The sequence below is a fragment of the Lissotriton vulgaris genome, chromosome 2_1 (assembly GCF_964263255.1).
Source record: "Lissotriton vulgaris chromosome 2_1, aLisVul1.2, whole genome shotgun sequence".
Lineage (NCBI taxonomy): Eukaryota > Metazoa > Chordata > Amphibia > Caudata > Salamandridae > Lissotriton > Lissotriton vulgaris.
The window spans coordinates 514,337,414-514,352,775 of record NC_141687.1 but is presented as its reverse complement, the minus strand read 5'-3'; the positions used below and the strand labels follow the sequence as shown (position 1 = coordinate 514,352,775).

The window sequence follows — 15,362 nt, the reverse complement described above, 5'->3', positions numbered from 1 at the left end:
ACCCATGTAGTGGCCATTGCAATTCAGGATCGGTTCTAGTATATTTATGCCATAATTTACTGTACAGTATAGGGGGAAGGCCAAATTTGACATACATATCACGATTAGGGGTTCCCTCTGGGGGAGCCGGCTGAGATTCGTTTAACCTATATGTGGTACCATTTCCAAGACAGCACATCCCTTGGAGTGTGCTTAAAACAGGCATGTTCAAAACGTACCACGAAAGCGTGATACCGTAAAAATGGCACTTACAATACTTCACACAAATGTGCCGCTCAAAGTACGAACAAAGTTAGAGAAACATCTCTACATGCCTGCCTATGTGAAGTGCACTACATATGTATTCAAATTCACAAAGTCAATATGTTAGCTAACTCAAATCATAGTCACATTCATAGAACTTCAGTAAGCGTCCGCAGACTACCTTACCGATCACAAATCTTACCCAAATCTCAAATATCCAGATTCCAACTGCCAAGGTCTTTGATCGAATCAGCCAAACGGGCACTGTACAGCAACACAGACGAGCAGGATCTCAGTCGGGGACCGGCGCCACCTGGAAGGTCAGATCAGAAGGAAGGGAAGAAAACACCGTGGGTGCCAAGACTCGGGTCAGTCAGTGGCAGCGTACGCGTCCATGGCGAGTTTCCAATCCTTCGTCACGACCTCTCCTTCGGGCATCCGAGTCGCCGATGAGTCCCTTCGTGGTCGCCAATTTGTGGTATTGGGTTCTCCAGGCCTACATACCCACTACACCGTAAGAACTGTTGGCACGGAAACTGGAAAATGCAAAAGACAAGTTTATTAAGACCCCATGGGGTGGTGGTACATTCCTACAGCACCCTTCGGCAATGCAAGAAGTATCACACCGAACATCGGTGCGAGTCCTTCTTTTATACAGTTTTCAAACATAAGAAAGGTAGGCGGTACATGGTTACAGAGTTTTAGGTACATATATGGTCATTTTTGGAACACAGCCAACTCATGGGAGGGGTTACAACACCACTGGTCAGTTTGGCGGAACATTCCTAAGGGGTGACTGGTCAGTCGGAACTGCGCATGTACAGGCTTGACCGTTACTAAAAATAGCCTGTTGCTGGGCAAACTCGAGTGGTCAGTGGCACGAAAGAAGGACTAAAGGGCATGCTGACCACGAGGCCGCTCATTCCCTAAAATGGCCGCCGTAACATTCAAAATGGCGTTTTCAAGTAAGGCCAAGATAAGGATAATAACGTGTAGCAAAGCTAAGCGCTAACCCAGCCATTGTCAAATTATGACACCCCTGCCACTGTCTTGGGCGAAAGACGGGGTCACAAATCAGAAAGGAGAAATCACAGACCAACCAGAACGGCAAGGAGGCTTTGCTTGAGGTGACCCCTTTTGAAACAAGTGTTGCTTCAGAGATCCTAGCATCAGGCCTCTGAATCCTGGTCCCAAAGTGAATGCAAGTTTGCACCTTTGTTTGTTGATCAAGAGGTGCCAGGTCGCACCGGATGCAATGTGTGGCCCCGACAAAGAGCAGTGCGCCAATAGAGTAATATAGGATTTAGGGAAGGACTTGAGTTTAGGGTACAGGTGCTGTGTCTCCGGTGCCTGTTAGATTAAAGTGAAGAAAACTGGTGCACTGCCTAAGACACTGGACAGGATGGTAAACCGCCTTAACTGCGCAGATGAAACTGCGCATACCATTACTTCGCAAGCGTTACTTCGCTTGCGATGTTAAAACACGTACCATTAGTACGCAAGTGGTTACTACGCATGCAAAGTAATGATATGTTTTCTTAGAAAACGATCCACGTCGTTGTAAGGAAACTGAGGTTGTTTCCTCACAACGACATGATCCGCATGACGGAGACGACGTGAGGAAGGTTCCAGGAGGAGAGAGGATTCACGAGGTGAGTGAGGTAAGGGGTATGTAGTGTGTTTTTGTAGAGTAGGGGTCTTGCTGGGAGTAGTGTTAGGGTTCAGGGTAGTGTTGTGTTTTTGTAGTTTAGGGGGGGATCACTGACACAATATTGATGTCAAAAATATCGATATACAAAACTATTGATTTAAAAATATAGAATGCCAAAATATCGAGTTAAAAATATAGAATGCCAAAATATCGACTTCCTATCTCCAAACAGGTAAGTACAAAAATATTGAATCAAAAATATCAATGTAAAAAATATAGATAGTCAAAATATAGACTTTTTTAAATAGTTAAAAGTAATTTAAAATTAATAAAATAATAAATATAACGAATTTAAAAATACTTAAAATAACATTAAAACTAATCGATAATTAATGTAATTAAAAAAAATTATTTATTTATATATAATATATTCGAGGCATATGGGCTGCAGATGGTACATTTATGAATAGATTGCCATCTGTTGTTGGGCTCGGATGATTGCACTTGTTTTTCTCTTGGAAAAGTCTTTTGTCGTCTGGAGACTGGTGACTCCTCCTTTGGGTGCTAGTGCGCATGGGCATCGGCTCCATCCTTAGATTGTTTTTTTCCGCCATCGGGTTCGGATGAGGATCGAAGCGCTCCGGATCGACATCGAGAAAAAGTGATATTTCGGCGCGTATTCCCTTTCCAATTCTACGGTATTGTTATCGAACGCGATTTCATTTCCATTCCGACGCGTCTTGACTCCACCAATAAACATTTTCTTTTACGTCGACGAGACCGGGAGGCCTTTCTCGGCGTAGTCCAGCCCGGAGTCCATGGAAAGGACTCCATTTAAGAGATGTCCAACGTGTGGTGCTAAGTTCCCACACAAGGACCTACACGAGGTGTGCAATCTTTACCTATCACCTGAACACGAATCCAGGGACTGCGAAGCCTGCGCAGCAATCTCCTCCAAGTCGACGATTAGAAACCGTGGAGCCCGAAGACACGAGGTATCGAGAATGCAGTCGGAGGCAATCCCGAAGCTGTTCGAGGCCCAGCACCCCGAAGAAGAAGAGGAAGATGAGGACGAGTTGGGGTCGGAAGTGGACGAGTCTGATGTCGAAGAAATCGACGCTCAACAAACCGTGAGTGACGACGTCCCCTTACCGAAAAACCGACCCCGTGTGGTACCGACCTCGCCTTCGAGCCCGGTCAGACTACCGAAGAAAGTTTCCGACGCCCGGCCTTCGGGCCCGGCAACGAAACCGAAACCGAAACACTCGGCCTCCCACCATGTCGGATCCGAGAAACGGTCAACATCGACATCGACACCGAAGCTCCATACAAAGGAAAGCTCGCAGTCGAAACATTCCATGTCGAAACCGAAACATGCTTCGACGTCGAAGACTTAATCGACACCGAAAAAATCGGAATCGAGCAAATTCTCAGTGCCGAAAACACAGAACATTGACGGTCAGAAGCAAAGGCACCTTTCGGAACCAAAAACTTCGGTACCGACACAGGAGCAGCAGACCGATCCAAAACAAAAGACTTTGTTTATCGATCCGCAAACTGGCAAAGTGGTGACAAAATTACCTAAAAAGAGGAAGAATGAACAGCTAGATGACAAAGCTCTTCCTCCTAAAAAGAGAACAATGGGGACAAATACAACTCCTCCCCTTTCTCCTCGACCTAGAGACACACCCTCTTCTCCTCTTCCTCACACTATGCCAGCTATTCCTCCACCTTCTACACCAAGACCATCTACACCTCAAACAGATGTAGACAGTGATACAGGGGAAGGAGAACTTCATGGGAATGACGACACTGTCCCAGATGAAGCAGACCCATGGGAGAATTATAATGCAGGGTCAGATGATGATAACGACCCAGAATTATACCTCTCAAAACCTTCACCACCTGATTATAATACAGGTTTTGCGCAGCTGATTAATAGGGTAGCAAAATACCATAAGGTAGATTTACACGCAGAACCTCCAATAGAGGATTTCCTTTTAGAAACGCTACCTGCTGCACAAAGAACATCAGGAACACTACCTATGCTGAAGGGTCTTCTCAATCACACAGCAGACATATTCAAAGACCCTGTGAGGGCTAGGGTATTAAACCCAAGAATTGATAAAAAATATAAGGCAGCCCCAAAGGACCCAATATTTATCAAGGAACAGGTACCTCTGGACTCGCTTGTAGTCACAAACGCTCGTAAAAGAGCAAACTCAGTATCTACAGGAGAAGCTCCTCCTCCTGATAAGGAGTCCAAGTTAATAGATGCATCGGGCAAAATAGTAGCATCCCAAGCAGCAAACAGCTGGTGCATAGCTAATACACAAGCGCTACTTGCACGCTATGATAGAGCGCATTATGATGAGTTAGAAAAACTCATTACACATCTCGCTAAGGAACATCAAAAGACGGCAGATCAGCTCATACAAGAAGGGAAGATAATAACCAACACTTCCATTAAGTGCACCTTAGACGCAGCAGACACTGCAGCAAGATCCATCAACACAAGTATCATGTTAAGAAGACATGCATGGCTTAGGGTCTCAGGGTTCAAACAAGAAGTACAAACATCCTTATTGAACCAACCTTTTGATCAAAAAACACTTTTCGGCTCAGGTACAGATGAGACTTTAGAAAAGATGAAAAAAGACACAAACGGCTAAATCAATGGGAGCATTACAACAGCCAACTCAAAGGGGTTCCTTTCGTAGGTCCACCTATAGAGGCGGGTCAAAGAATACAGGCACAAGCCAGCAATCTACCTCTTTTACACCAACATCACCCAGAGGTAATTCAAGAGGCAGTTACAGAGGTAACAACAACAAGGGTAGAGGTCGCGGAAATAACAACCGCAACTCCCCAACCCCAAAACAGTGACTTCATACAGCTCCCCCCAGACCATATAACACCGGTCGGGAGACGTCTATCACAGTTCCTACCTGTCTGGGAAAACATCACATCAGACAAGTGGGTGAGATAAAATTATCCAACATGGTTATTGCCTAGAACTCACAGCTATCCCACCAAACATCCCCCCCAGACAGCGTCCAATGAGTCAAGATCATCTAACATTGTTAAAACAGGAAGTACTATCACTGCTACAAAAGCATGCTGTAGAGAAGGTTCCAAAACATCAGCAAGGGACAGGAGTATACTCTCTATACTTCCTAATTCCCAAAAAAGACGGGTCTCTAAGACCAATTTTAGACCTCTCAATGCATACATAAATTCGGAGCATTTCCACATGGTCACGCTCCAACAAGTACTTCCTTTATTGAAGAAAGGGGACTTTCTTTCTACACTGGATCTAAAAGACGCTTACTTTCACATCCCAATTCACAAAGCCCACAGAAAATACCTCCGGTTTGTAGCAGGACAACATTATCAGTTCAAAGTCCTTCCGTTTGGGGTCACAACAGCGCCAAGGGTCTTCACAAAATGCCTAGCAGTAGTTGCAGCACACCTAAGAAGACAACAAATACATGTCTTCCCTTACTTGGACGATTGGCTAATAAAAGCCAAGTCACAAAAACAATGTCTTCAAAACACACAAAAGACAATTCAATTGCTGCACCAGCTAGGGTTTACGGTGAACTACTCAAATTCCCACCTACAACCAAACAAAGTTCAACAATATCTAGGGGCTACTATAGACACAGAAAGGGCCAAAATATACCCCAATCCCATCAGGATCCAAACAATGATCACGTTGATCCAAAGATTTCAACCACAACAATCAATAACAGCTCGAGTGTTCATGCAGCTGTTAGGGATGATGTCCTCCTGCATACTGCTAATACCATATGCCAGACTACAAATGCGTCCACTGCAAGAATGTCTAGCAACACAGTGGAATCAGGCTCAAGGTCAGATTACAGATCTGGTGTTGATAGACGATCGCACACATCGCTCTCTGAGGTGGTGGAACACAACAAACATTTCAAAGGGGCGGTCATTCCTAGAACCGATTCCACAAGTGATACTAACAGCGGATGCATCGCTCACCGGATGGGGAGCGCATATGGAGAAATATACAGTGCAGGGAAAATGGAGTGTACAGCAAAAAAGACTGCACATCAATTATCTGGAACTACTAGCAGTGTTTCTAGCATTAAAAGCTTTTCAAATGCAGATCCTCAACAAAGCAGTCCTGATCAGAACAGACAACATGACTGCAATGTATTATATTCAAAAACAGGGGGGCACACACTCTCTCCAACTATCCAGACTAGCGCAGGACATTTGGAGATGGGCCATTCCTCAAAAGATCTATCTGTTAGCCGAACACCTACCAGGAGTTCAAAATCAGATAGCAGACATCCTAAGCAGAGAGTCAGAACAAATACACGAATGGGAACTGCACAACCAAATACTGCAGCCATTCTACCAAAGATGGGGACAACCAGAGATAGATCTCTTTGCCACTCAAAAGAACGCAAAATGCCAAACCTTCGCATCCAGGTACCCACACCACCTGTCCCAGGGCAATGCGTTATGGATAAATGGGTCCAACAAATTTGCTTATGCTTTTCCCCCTCTCCCACTAATTCTATTAGTGGTTCGAAAACTTCAACAACATTCAATAACAATGCTACTAGTAGCACCCACGTGGGCACAATAGCCGTGGTTCACCACGCTACTGCAACTCTCACAGGTGCCACATCAACAGTTAAGAATATTACCCATGCACCTTACACAGAACCATGGAGAAATAATGCACCCAGATCCCAAACAATTGAACCTAGTGATCTGGCTCCTGAGGTCATAGAATTTGGATACTTAGATTTACCTCCAAACTGTATGTAAATCATTAAGCAAGCAAGACGTCCTACCACCAGAGCATGCTATGCAGCAAAGTGGAAAAGGTTTGCTGTATACTGTAAAAGTAACAACATCAACCCTCTGGACGCATCCACTAAAGAAATTATTTGCTATTTACTACACTTGCAGCAATGTAACCTTGCTTACACCTCTATTAGAGTACATCTTGCAGCTATAGCAGCGTACCTGCAAAACAGGCAACATCTTTCCCTGTTTAAAGAGCCAGCAATAAAAGCTTTCATGGAAGGTGTAGGAAGGTAGATCCTGACTATGGTTGCCCCCAACTTTTTGCCCTGTGTTTTAGCTGGTTTTTGACATAGTTGGCCTGGGACCCTGCCAATCAGGACCCCAGGCCTACTGCTCTCTCTGTAAAAAGGATTCCATGTACCTTAGGTACATATCCAATTGGTACTGGGCCACCTTATCAGACCCTGTAACTCAGGGCATAGGTGTACCCAGGGCCTACCAGGGGCTGCAGCATGTATTATGCCACCCCTGGCTGGCCATCTAAATCTGACACAACTGACTGCACGACAGCTGGGGCAAAGTGGTGTAATCACCCTTTGCTGTAGATATAGTATACCTATATCTAACCCTAAAAATGGGCATATAGATTCCTATCAGTCACTCCTATGGCAGGCCTTAACAATCCTGAAGGCAGAGTGCTTGAAATCATGTGAGATGGTGCTCTGGCATGCGCTGAGCCCGTCTGCAGCTTGCGGAACCAAGTCCTAATAGCTGTTCTATGATAACGCGTACCATATACTCTTAAGTGCATTATAATCCTCGCGGTTATTTGCTCTCTTTGGTATCGCTTTGTCAAAACATGTCGAGTAAGGTGTCATACAAATTGGAATACTAACCCCTCGCCAATTCTGGCGACGGGGTTAGCATTCCACCCTTCTAGAGGGACATGACATGTATGTAACTGTGAACCCCGGTTAAAGTTAACTCGAGCCTCAGCATCACAAAATGGATGCTGCCACCACAGACACAAGTCTGACCTCCTGCTGCTGGGAGTCCTTCCAGCGAGGAGAGCTTAGACAAATGGTTTCCTGTCAGGGGCGGTGCTAGCACCGACCCAGACAAGGTTTTGTGTATCCTAGGTAGGCAGGGCTGAATAGGAAGGTGACTGCAAGTGGCACCCCGGTGCTCAATGTGCATCTGCCAGTTTGAACCAGTTCCAGGGGCACACCAGCCCCTGAGCTGGGAAAAGTCCGGCATGGGAGAGGGGTGTAACAACCCCCCTTCCTGGTCCCACCCATGGGCAGGACCTAGTCCCGTACCAGCCCCTTTCTTTAGTATAAAGGTGGGAGCGGGGACCCTTCCAAATTAGATCATCTGTGAATCCTGAAACTACTTTCTACGAAAGGAACTCAAGACTTCTTCCTAAGATTTCTCCCTTGTGACTAAGGAGTAGTCACCCTGCATCTGCGGGCACCAACTAAGTAACCTGCGGTTTGCTGCACGTCCTTCCTCCGGAACCAGACCGACCAGCACGACGAGACCCGGATTCCCTGCCATCTCTGACCTCTACCTACATCATCAGCCCAGCTGAGATTCGTGGGTGTGACGAGACCTCGAGGGACCGGCCATCTTCAGAACTGCACTACGCTTATCCAGCACGACCGCCGAGGGATCCTCGAATGAGTGCTTTGGGGTTTGAGAAGCCCTAACCCTGAGCAGCTCCAGCACCGAAGTCCAGCCCCCCAGCATCCACGAGATCTGCGTGGGGCCCTTCTGCTCTTTGCTGCTCACCGTGTTGTCCGGCCACTTGCCTGCTGGCTTGTAGCCCTCTTGATGATGAACTACGACACTTCCATCGCTGGTCTGGTTGCTCCAGACTGGCCCTTGCTCCCCTCCAACAGAGGAGCACCCCGGGCCCTCCTGGTCCACTCCAGACGCCATTTTGAGTCCACCGCGTGGGCTTGCATTTGCCAAGAGTTGTTGCCCCAATCCTGGGTCCAGCATCGCCGACAGCAGATACCTTCGTGGGACAGCTCGCACCTCCATCCTGGTCGCCGACAACGCCTCCTGGTCCGAGAGACGGCAGAGCCCAGCGTCGCCCACTCACCTGGTCGAGGTGACTTCATCCGGTGCCATCCTGGTGCCCATCTAATCACTGGCTAGTGATTCAGAACTTGGTCCCCTCTGCTTACAGGTACCCTCTTCAGCTGTTCCAGTCCTTGGATCGGCCCGGAACATCTTCACTGGTCGCCTGCCAGCAACTTCCACTTCAGGCTCCTGGTTCGTCGACGAAGAAATCCGACGACACTTGAACCCTATGCAGCCGCAGCCCCTGGGCTGGGTAAACCAAGTACCACGGTGCTCCAGCGTAGACCAACTCTCTAAGTGTCTAGATCCACTTTCGTTTTCGACCTACCTGGTCGGGTTCGCCCGAGAACACTAACTTTTGCTTTTACTAGTATCCATAGACTTTGTCCCGCATTACGCGTGAGAGTTCCCACTCTGCACACGACGTCCCTAGGCCTCCTGCTTCTAATCCAAGGGTTCAGCATTGTAGGCCTAGCGTTTCTAAAGTCTTTGAGAGTAGTACTTACCTGCTAGTAATTTCGCATTCCACTTTTGTAGTATATGGTTTTTCGTGCCCCTCGGGCATTTGTGTAAATTGTGCGACTTTCAGAAATTCTTTAAGAGCTTTGTATTGTGCTTAGCGCCCTGTCCTCATAAAGAGTCCAGGGCTGTTGTGTTCTAAATAAATATCCTTTTATTTTCATAACAACTTGTGTGGTGTCCTTTCACTTGGTGTTCAAGGGGTATATGTGATGGTATAACAGCTCGCTCACGCCCTCTGCCGTCCTCTGATGAGGAGGAGGAAGAAGAAGAGGAAGAGCAGCAACGTGAGGAAGGCGAGCTTCAGGAGGACTAATATGATGAATACATCATTTCAGGTCCCGCATCTCCTGTACAGGCGCAAGCGGATTCTCCCCCGGAAGACATTGGGGGTTTCCACAACATCTTAGAGAGAGTGGCGTTACACTTCAGCCTCAAAGTCACTGCAACACCACAAGATTGTTTTCTTTACGATTTTAAAGACCCATATCAAAAAGCAGTACGATCTATTCCCATCATTGAACACGTCTGGGACCAAGGGGAGAAGATAATGCAGACCCCGGCATCTCTGATGCCAGTGCTGCCCAGATTGGATAAAAAATACAAAGCGCCGGACACTGCCCCAGCTTGCCTTATCGGCCATCCGAAGCCTGATTCGGTAATAACCCAAGCGGCACAACGCAAGTCAAAAAATCCTTCAGCTGTTTTGACTGCGCCGCCAGATAAGGAGGGCCGGAAGCTTGACAATATTGGAAAAAAGTTTTGTCCATGTCAGCTTTACAAGTGCGTGCAGCAAACTCTTTGGCTCTACTGGGGCGTTATAACCGCCAAATGTGGGCAGACGTAGCTCCGTACTTGGGTTCACTTCAAGAGGAGCAAAAAGAAGAAGTGAGGAAGATTCTCCTCGAAGGCGAGCGCTCCGCCTCGGAGATGATTGATGTGGCACTGGATATCGCGTCCACAGGTTTCCGACAGCTGGCAGGAGCTGCAGTCCTGAGACGCCAAGGTTGGCTTAAGGCGACGTCTTTTCGGCCTGAAGTTCAAGCCAAGGTGTTAGACATGCCTTCTGTTTGGACAACACATTGATGACATGCTTCAAGGTATCAAAAAAGATAAGGATACTGCAAGGGCTCTTGGTACTCTACAATATAAAAACCCTTCCTTTCGTGGCTCAAGAGGGAGAGGTCAGTCCTTCAGAGGCAACAGTTAAGGATACAAATCCTCTTACAGCTCAGGCCAACAATATAAAACCCAGTACCAACAGAGGCAACCGCAGAACCAGTCGTCCTACAACAAATCTTCCTTTCGCGGACGGGGGGGGAAGAAGGACACAGGCAGAAGACAATGACCTTTCTCTGACGCAGGTCTCCAGTTTCTCTCCACCTTACAAAGTTGGCGGGAGAATTACATCCTTCCTTCACAATTGGCAACAAATTACGACAGATCAATGGGTCCTCCAACTTGTCAAATTCGGACATTCTCTGGAGTTTGTGGAACATCCTCCACATACGCCTCCGATTCCAATGCAGCACAAAAATCTAACACAACTACAATTGGAAATCTCCATCATGCTCAGAAAAGGAGCGATAGAAAAATTTCCCCGATCTCAGATAAACAAAGGATTCTATTCCCGATTCTTTTTAATTCGCAAAAAGGTGAAAAAATGGAGACCTATACTGGACTTCCGAAACCTCAACCAATACCTCAAAAAACAGTCATTTCGCATGGTTTCAATCCAGGAGGTGCTACAACTTCTCAATGCAAACGATTTTATGGTGTCTCTCGACCTACAAGACGCCTATTTTCATATTCCGATCCACAAAAACCACAAGAAATTTCTCAGGTTCAAGGTGGCGGACAAGCACTACCAGTTTCGAGTGTTACCCTTCGGTCTAAAATCACCCCCACGCATTTTCACCAAGTGTCTGTCTCCAGTAGCAGCATACCTTCGCCAACAACATCACCAGGTATTCCCGTACTTAGACGACTGGCTAGTTAAGGCACCTACTCACACAGGCGTGACCAAGTCCTCCGACGCCTGTCTGCAACTCTTCAGTGCTCTGGGACTCGCACTCAACGAAGAAAAATCTGTCCTTCAACAGTCCCAGTGTATCACGTTCCTCGGAGCTGTCCTCGATACTGCTCAAAAGAAGGCCTTACCTTCAATAGAACGACAAGTGAAACTAAGGACCTTGGCCACCCGGATTCAGTCCAAAAAATCTATCACCGTGCGCCTCTACAAGCCCTTGCTAGGGATGATGTCCTCGAACATCCTCTTGATCCCTCACTGCCGCCTTCATATGCGCCCACTTCAGGAGGCGCTATCTGCTCAGTGGACTCAATGCAGAGGATCCTTCGACGACGTCGTCCGGATCACTCCTGCCATAGTCCAGGCTCTGGATTGGTGGCGTCAATCTCAAAATCTGCGACGAGGCCTATCCTTCATACTTCCAACCTCGCCACACGTAATAATGACGGATGCGTCCTTGGAAGGATGGGGAGCGTTTCTTCAGGACCTCCAAATCAATGGGCAATGGTCCCTAGCAGAGAAACAACTACACATAAATCTCCTCGAATTGAGAGCGGTATACCTGGCACTAAAGGCGTTTCTACCCAGGATCAGGAATTCCCCAGTGCTTGTGAGGACAGACAACACCACCACAATGCACTATCTAAAAAAACAGGGGGGAGCACGTTCTCTGTCGTTGTCTCAAGAATCTCAAGAAATTTGGACTTGGCTTGTACAACACAACATTTCCCTTCGGGCGGAATACGTCCCAGGACGGACAATGTCCTGGCGGACTCTCTCAGCAGGCAACGTTCCATGTGCCACGAGTGGGAGCTAGATCATCATCTTCTCAGCTCGGTATTCGCCCGATGGGGCAAGCCACCTGTGGATTTGTTTGCGACTCGCCACAACGCAAAATGCCAACATTACGCAAGCTGGCATCCCCAGCCAGGATCCATGGGGAATGCATTTTCGATCAGTTGGTGCAACGTGTTTGCTTACGCATTTCCGCCATTTCCCCTGATTCCCAGGGTTCTTCGGAAACTGAAGGCGGAGCATTGCACCCTGATCCTAATTGCTCCAGCGTGGCCGCTCCAACACTGGTTCACAGAACTTCACCTCCTATCACAGGAACCGCCAATCCAATTCAAACCTGGCCCGACTCTCCTGACAATGAACCAAGGTCAAGTCCAGCATCCGGATCCAGCATCTCTCAGTTTGTCGGCTTGGCTCCTGAGTTCAGAGAGTTTCAGAACCTAGACATTTCTCAAGAATGCAGGACCATTTTAGCCCGGGCTCGGGCAGAGAGTACAAACAAAACGTATTCTCTTAAATGGAAAGGTTCTGTGTATGGTGTAAAGCAAATAAGATACATCCTTTTTCTTCCACTCCAGCACAAATCCTTCCTTACCTGCTCCATTTAGCGCATTCTGGACTGGCGCATGCCTCCATTAAAGTTCACCTGGCTGCGATTTCGCGCTTCAGGCGTTCATCGACTGGCTCTACTCTCTGGTCCGAGAGACTAGTTAAACAGTTTCTAAAAGGCCTTTTCAGGACATTTCCTCCCACCTGGCAATTGAACATCGTCCTTTGTCAACTCATGAAACATCCATTTGAGCCAATACACAAAGCAGACATCAAATACCTGTCCTGGAAAACCGCTCTCTTGCTGGCGCTCACATCTGCAAGGTGGGTTGGGGAGTTACAAGCTCTCTCCATCCAGGATCCTTTCTTGCAATTTAAACAGGACAGAGTTATTCTACGAACCAATCCTAAATTCATCCCTAAGGTTCCATCTAATTTTCACTTGAATGAGCCTGTAATTTTGCGGACTTTTTTCCCAAATCCAGATTCTGCAGCGGAGAGGTCTCTCCACTCTTTAGACCTCAAGCGTTGTCTAAAATTCTACATTCATCGAACAGAACAGTTTCGGAAATCCAACCAACTGTTTGTTGCTTTCAGTAGGCCTAGAAAAGGCCTTCCTCTGACAAAACAGAGCATTTCCCGTTGGATCTCAGCAGCAATAACTTTCTGCCATCAACAGGCAAATCATCCTCTGCATTCAAGAGTGAGAGCTCATTCTACCAGAGCTGTCTCTACTTCAATGGCACTCTTTGCAGGCGTGCCCATTCTCAACATATGCAGAGCAGCGACGTGGAAGACCCACATACGTTCACCAAGCACTACTGCTTGGACTCTGAACTCATGTGGGGTTCCTCAAGGCTCATCCCTTAGTCCAACACTATTTAACATCTATGTGTCGGACCTTGCTAGTGTCATCAAAGCACATGGGATGAGCCTAACCTCATACGCAGATGACACACAGTTGGTGTTGGCCATTAAGGGTGACGGACAGGAGGTGGCAGAACGGTTCCAAAGAGGCATGACCGCTATCGGTGAGTGGATGGCAGGAAACTGCCTGAAGCTCAATTCCGAGAAAACGGAGGTTGTCATTTTTGGCAATCTCTCGCCATCCTGGCCGACTACTTGGTGGCCATCAGTATTTGGCACTCCACCTTGTCCTACCCCCAAGGTGAGAAATCTAGGACAACCAGCTCAACTTTATGGCTCATGCCAATAAGGTAGGAAAATCTTGCCTTTTCTGCCTGACACGGCCGCTAAGACCCTGGTCACGTCATTGGCTTTAAGTTCACTAGATTACTGCAACTGACTCTTCCTGAATGCACAATCCAGAGTCACAAAAAAGTTGCAGACGGTACAGAATGCGGCCGCACGCCTGCGGTCCAAAAAACCAAAATTCGCACCCATCTAATATACTCTTAGGACCTACCACTGGTTGTCTATCCAAAACAGGATAAAGTTTAAAGCTATGTGTACAGTCTATAAGGTAATGCAGGATCAGGGGCCTCGTTTCCTTAAAGATCATCTAATACCTTACAGTCCAGCCAGAAAGCTACGATCTTCATCACTTAATCAATTAGTGGTCCCACGTAGCAGAACAGTCACATGGGGTGACCGCCGCTTCCTAGTTGCGGCCCCCAAAATCTGGAATACCCTACCATACCACGTCAAAGCCAGTCCATCACTCTTACAGTTTAGAAAAAACTTGAAGACGTGGTTATTCAACCAATAATGTAGTACACCCACCGTATACCTCACCTCTAAGGAATGACATTACTGCAGTCTAGCGCCGAGACACCCAAGGGTAATTGTTCGCGCTCTATAAGTGTCAGTAAATAAATAAATAAATAAATAAATAAATGAAAGATGCAGCTGTGGTTCAAGCAGTACTTCGTCATCTATTTCACTAGAGGTGAGCCTTCTCTTTCATCCCACCTTCCTACTGCATTCTTGCACATTTCTTTATTTCATTGTTTGAAGGTACTTGTTCTGTTTCACAATCGGTATTCTTATATCGTGTGATTTTATATGTTGTACCTTACGAAATGTGCTGGATATTGCTTGTTACTCTGATTCAGGCATGTGAATCTATGAAAGATACCGATAATACTGGATAAGAAATGCGTTACTTACCTGTAACTGCAGTTATCCAGTATTGGTATCTTTCATAGATTCACATGCAACCCACCCACCTCCCCTGGAAGGGCTCACCTTAGTTCTCTCAGTAGGTACTATTTAGCACTGTGCTTACGAAAATCTGAGGGACTAGGGCTCCTTCCAGGAAGGTTCTAGAGGGTGGTGAGATCTGATTGGCTCTTGGCCAAAGTTTAGTCCTTTTTACAAAAGGACATGGATATGTTACTAATGAGAGGCCCCTGGCCTATTGTTATGTATATGTCTTTATGACATTACTTTCTTTATATACCGGGGACTCCCACCCCGACGACGGGGAATGATTCAGGCATGTGAATCTATGAAAGATACCAATACTGGATAACTGCAGTTACAGGTAAGTAACGCATTTCATAGCGTAGTGGTAAAAAATACTATTCCCACTCCAGAGAGTGCAACAGTAGGGAAAAACTTAGATACCGTAGAGGTGAAAATTACTATTCCCACTCCAGAGAGTGCAACAGTAGGTAAAACCTTGGATACCGTAGAGGTGAAAATGACTATTCCCACTCCAGTGAGTGC

The 15,362-nt window shown here is 46.8% G+C and overlaps 1 protein-coding gene across 1 annotated transcript in view; it reads left to right on the top strand.

Annotated features, from left to right (window-relative positions):
* Positions 1-15,362, top strand: part of BOLL (boule RNA binding protein) — a 927,996-nt gene that overhangs the window by 242,281 nt on the left and 670,353 nt on the right. The window lies entirely within an intron of this gene.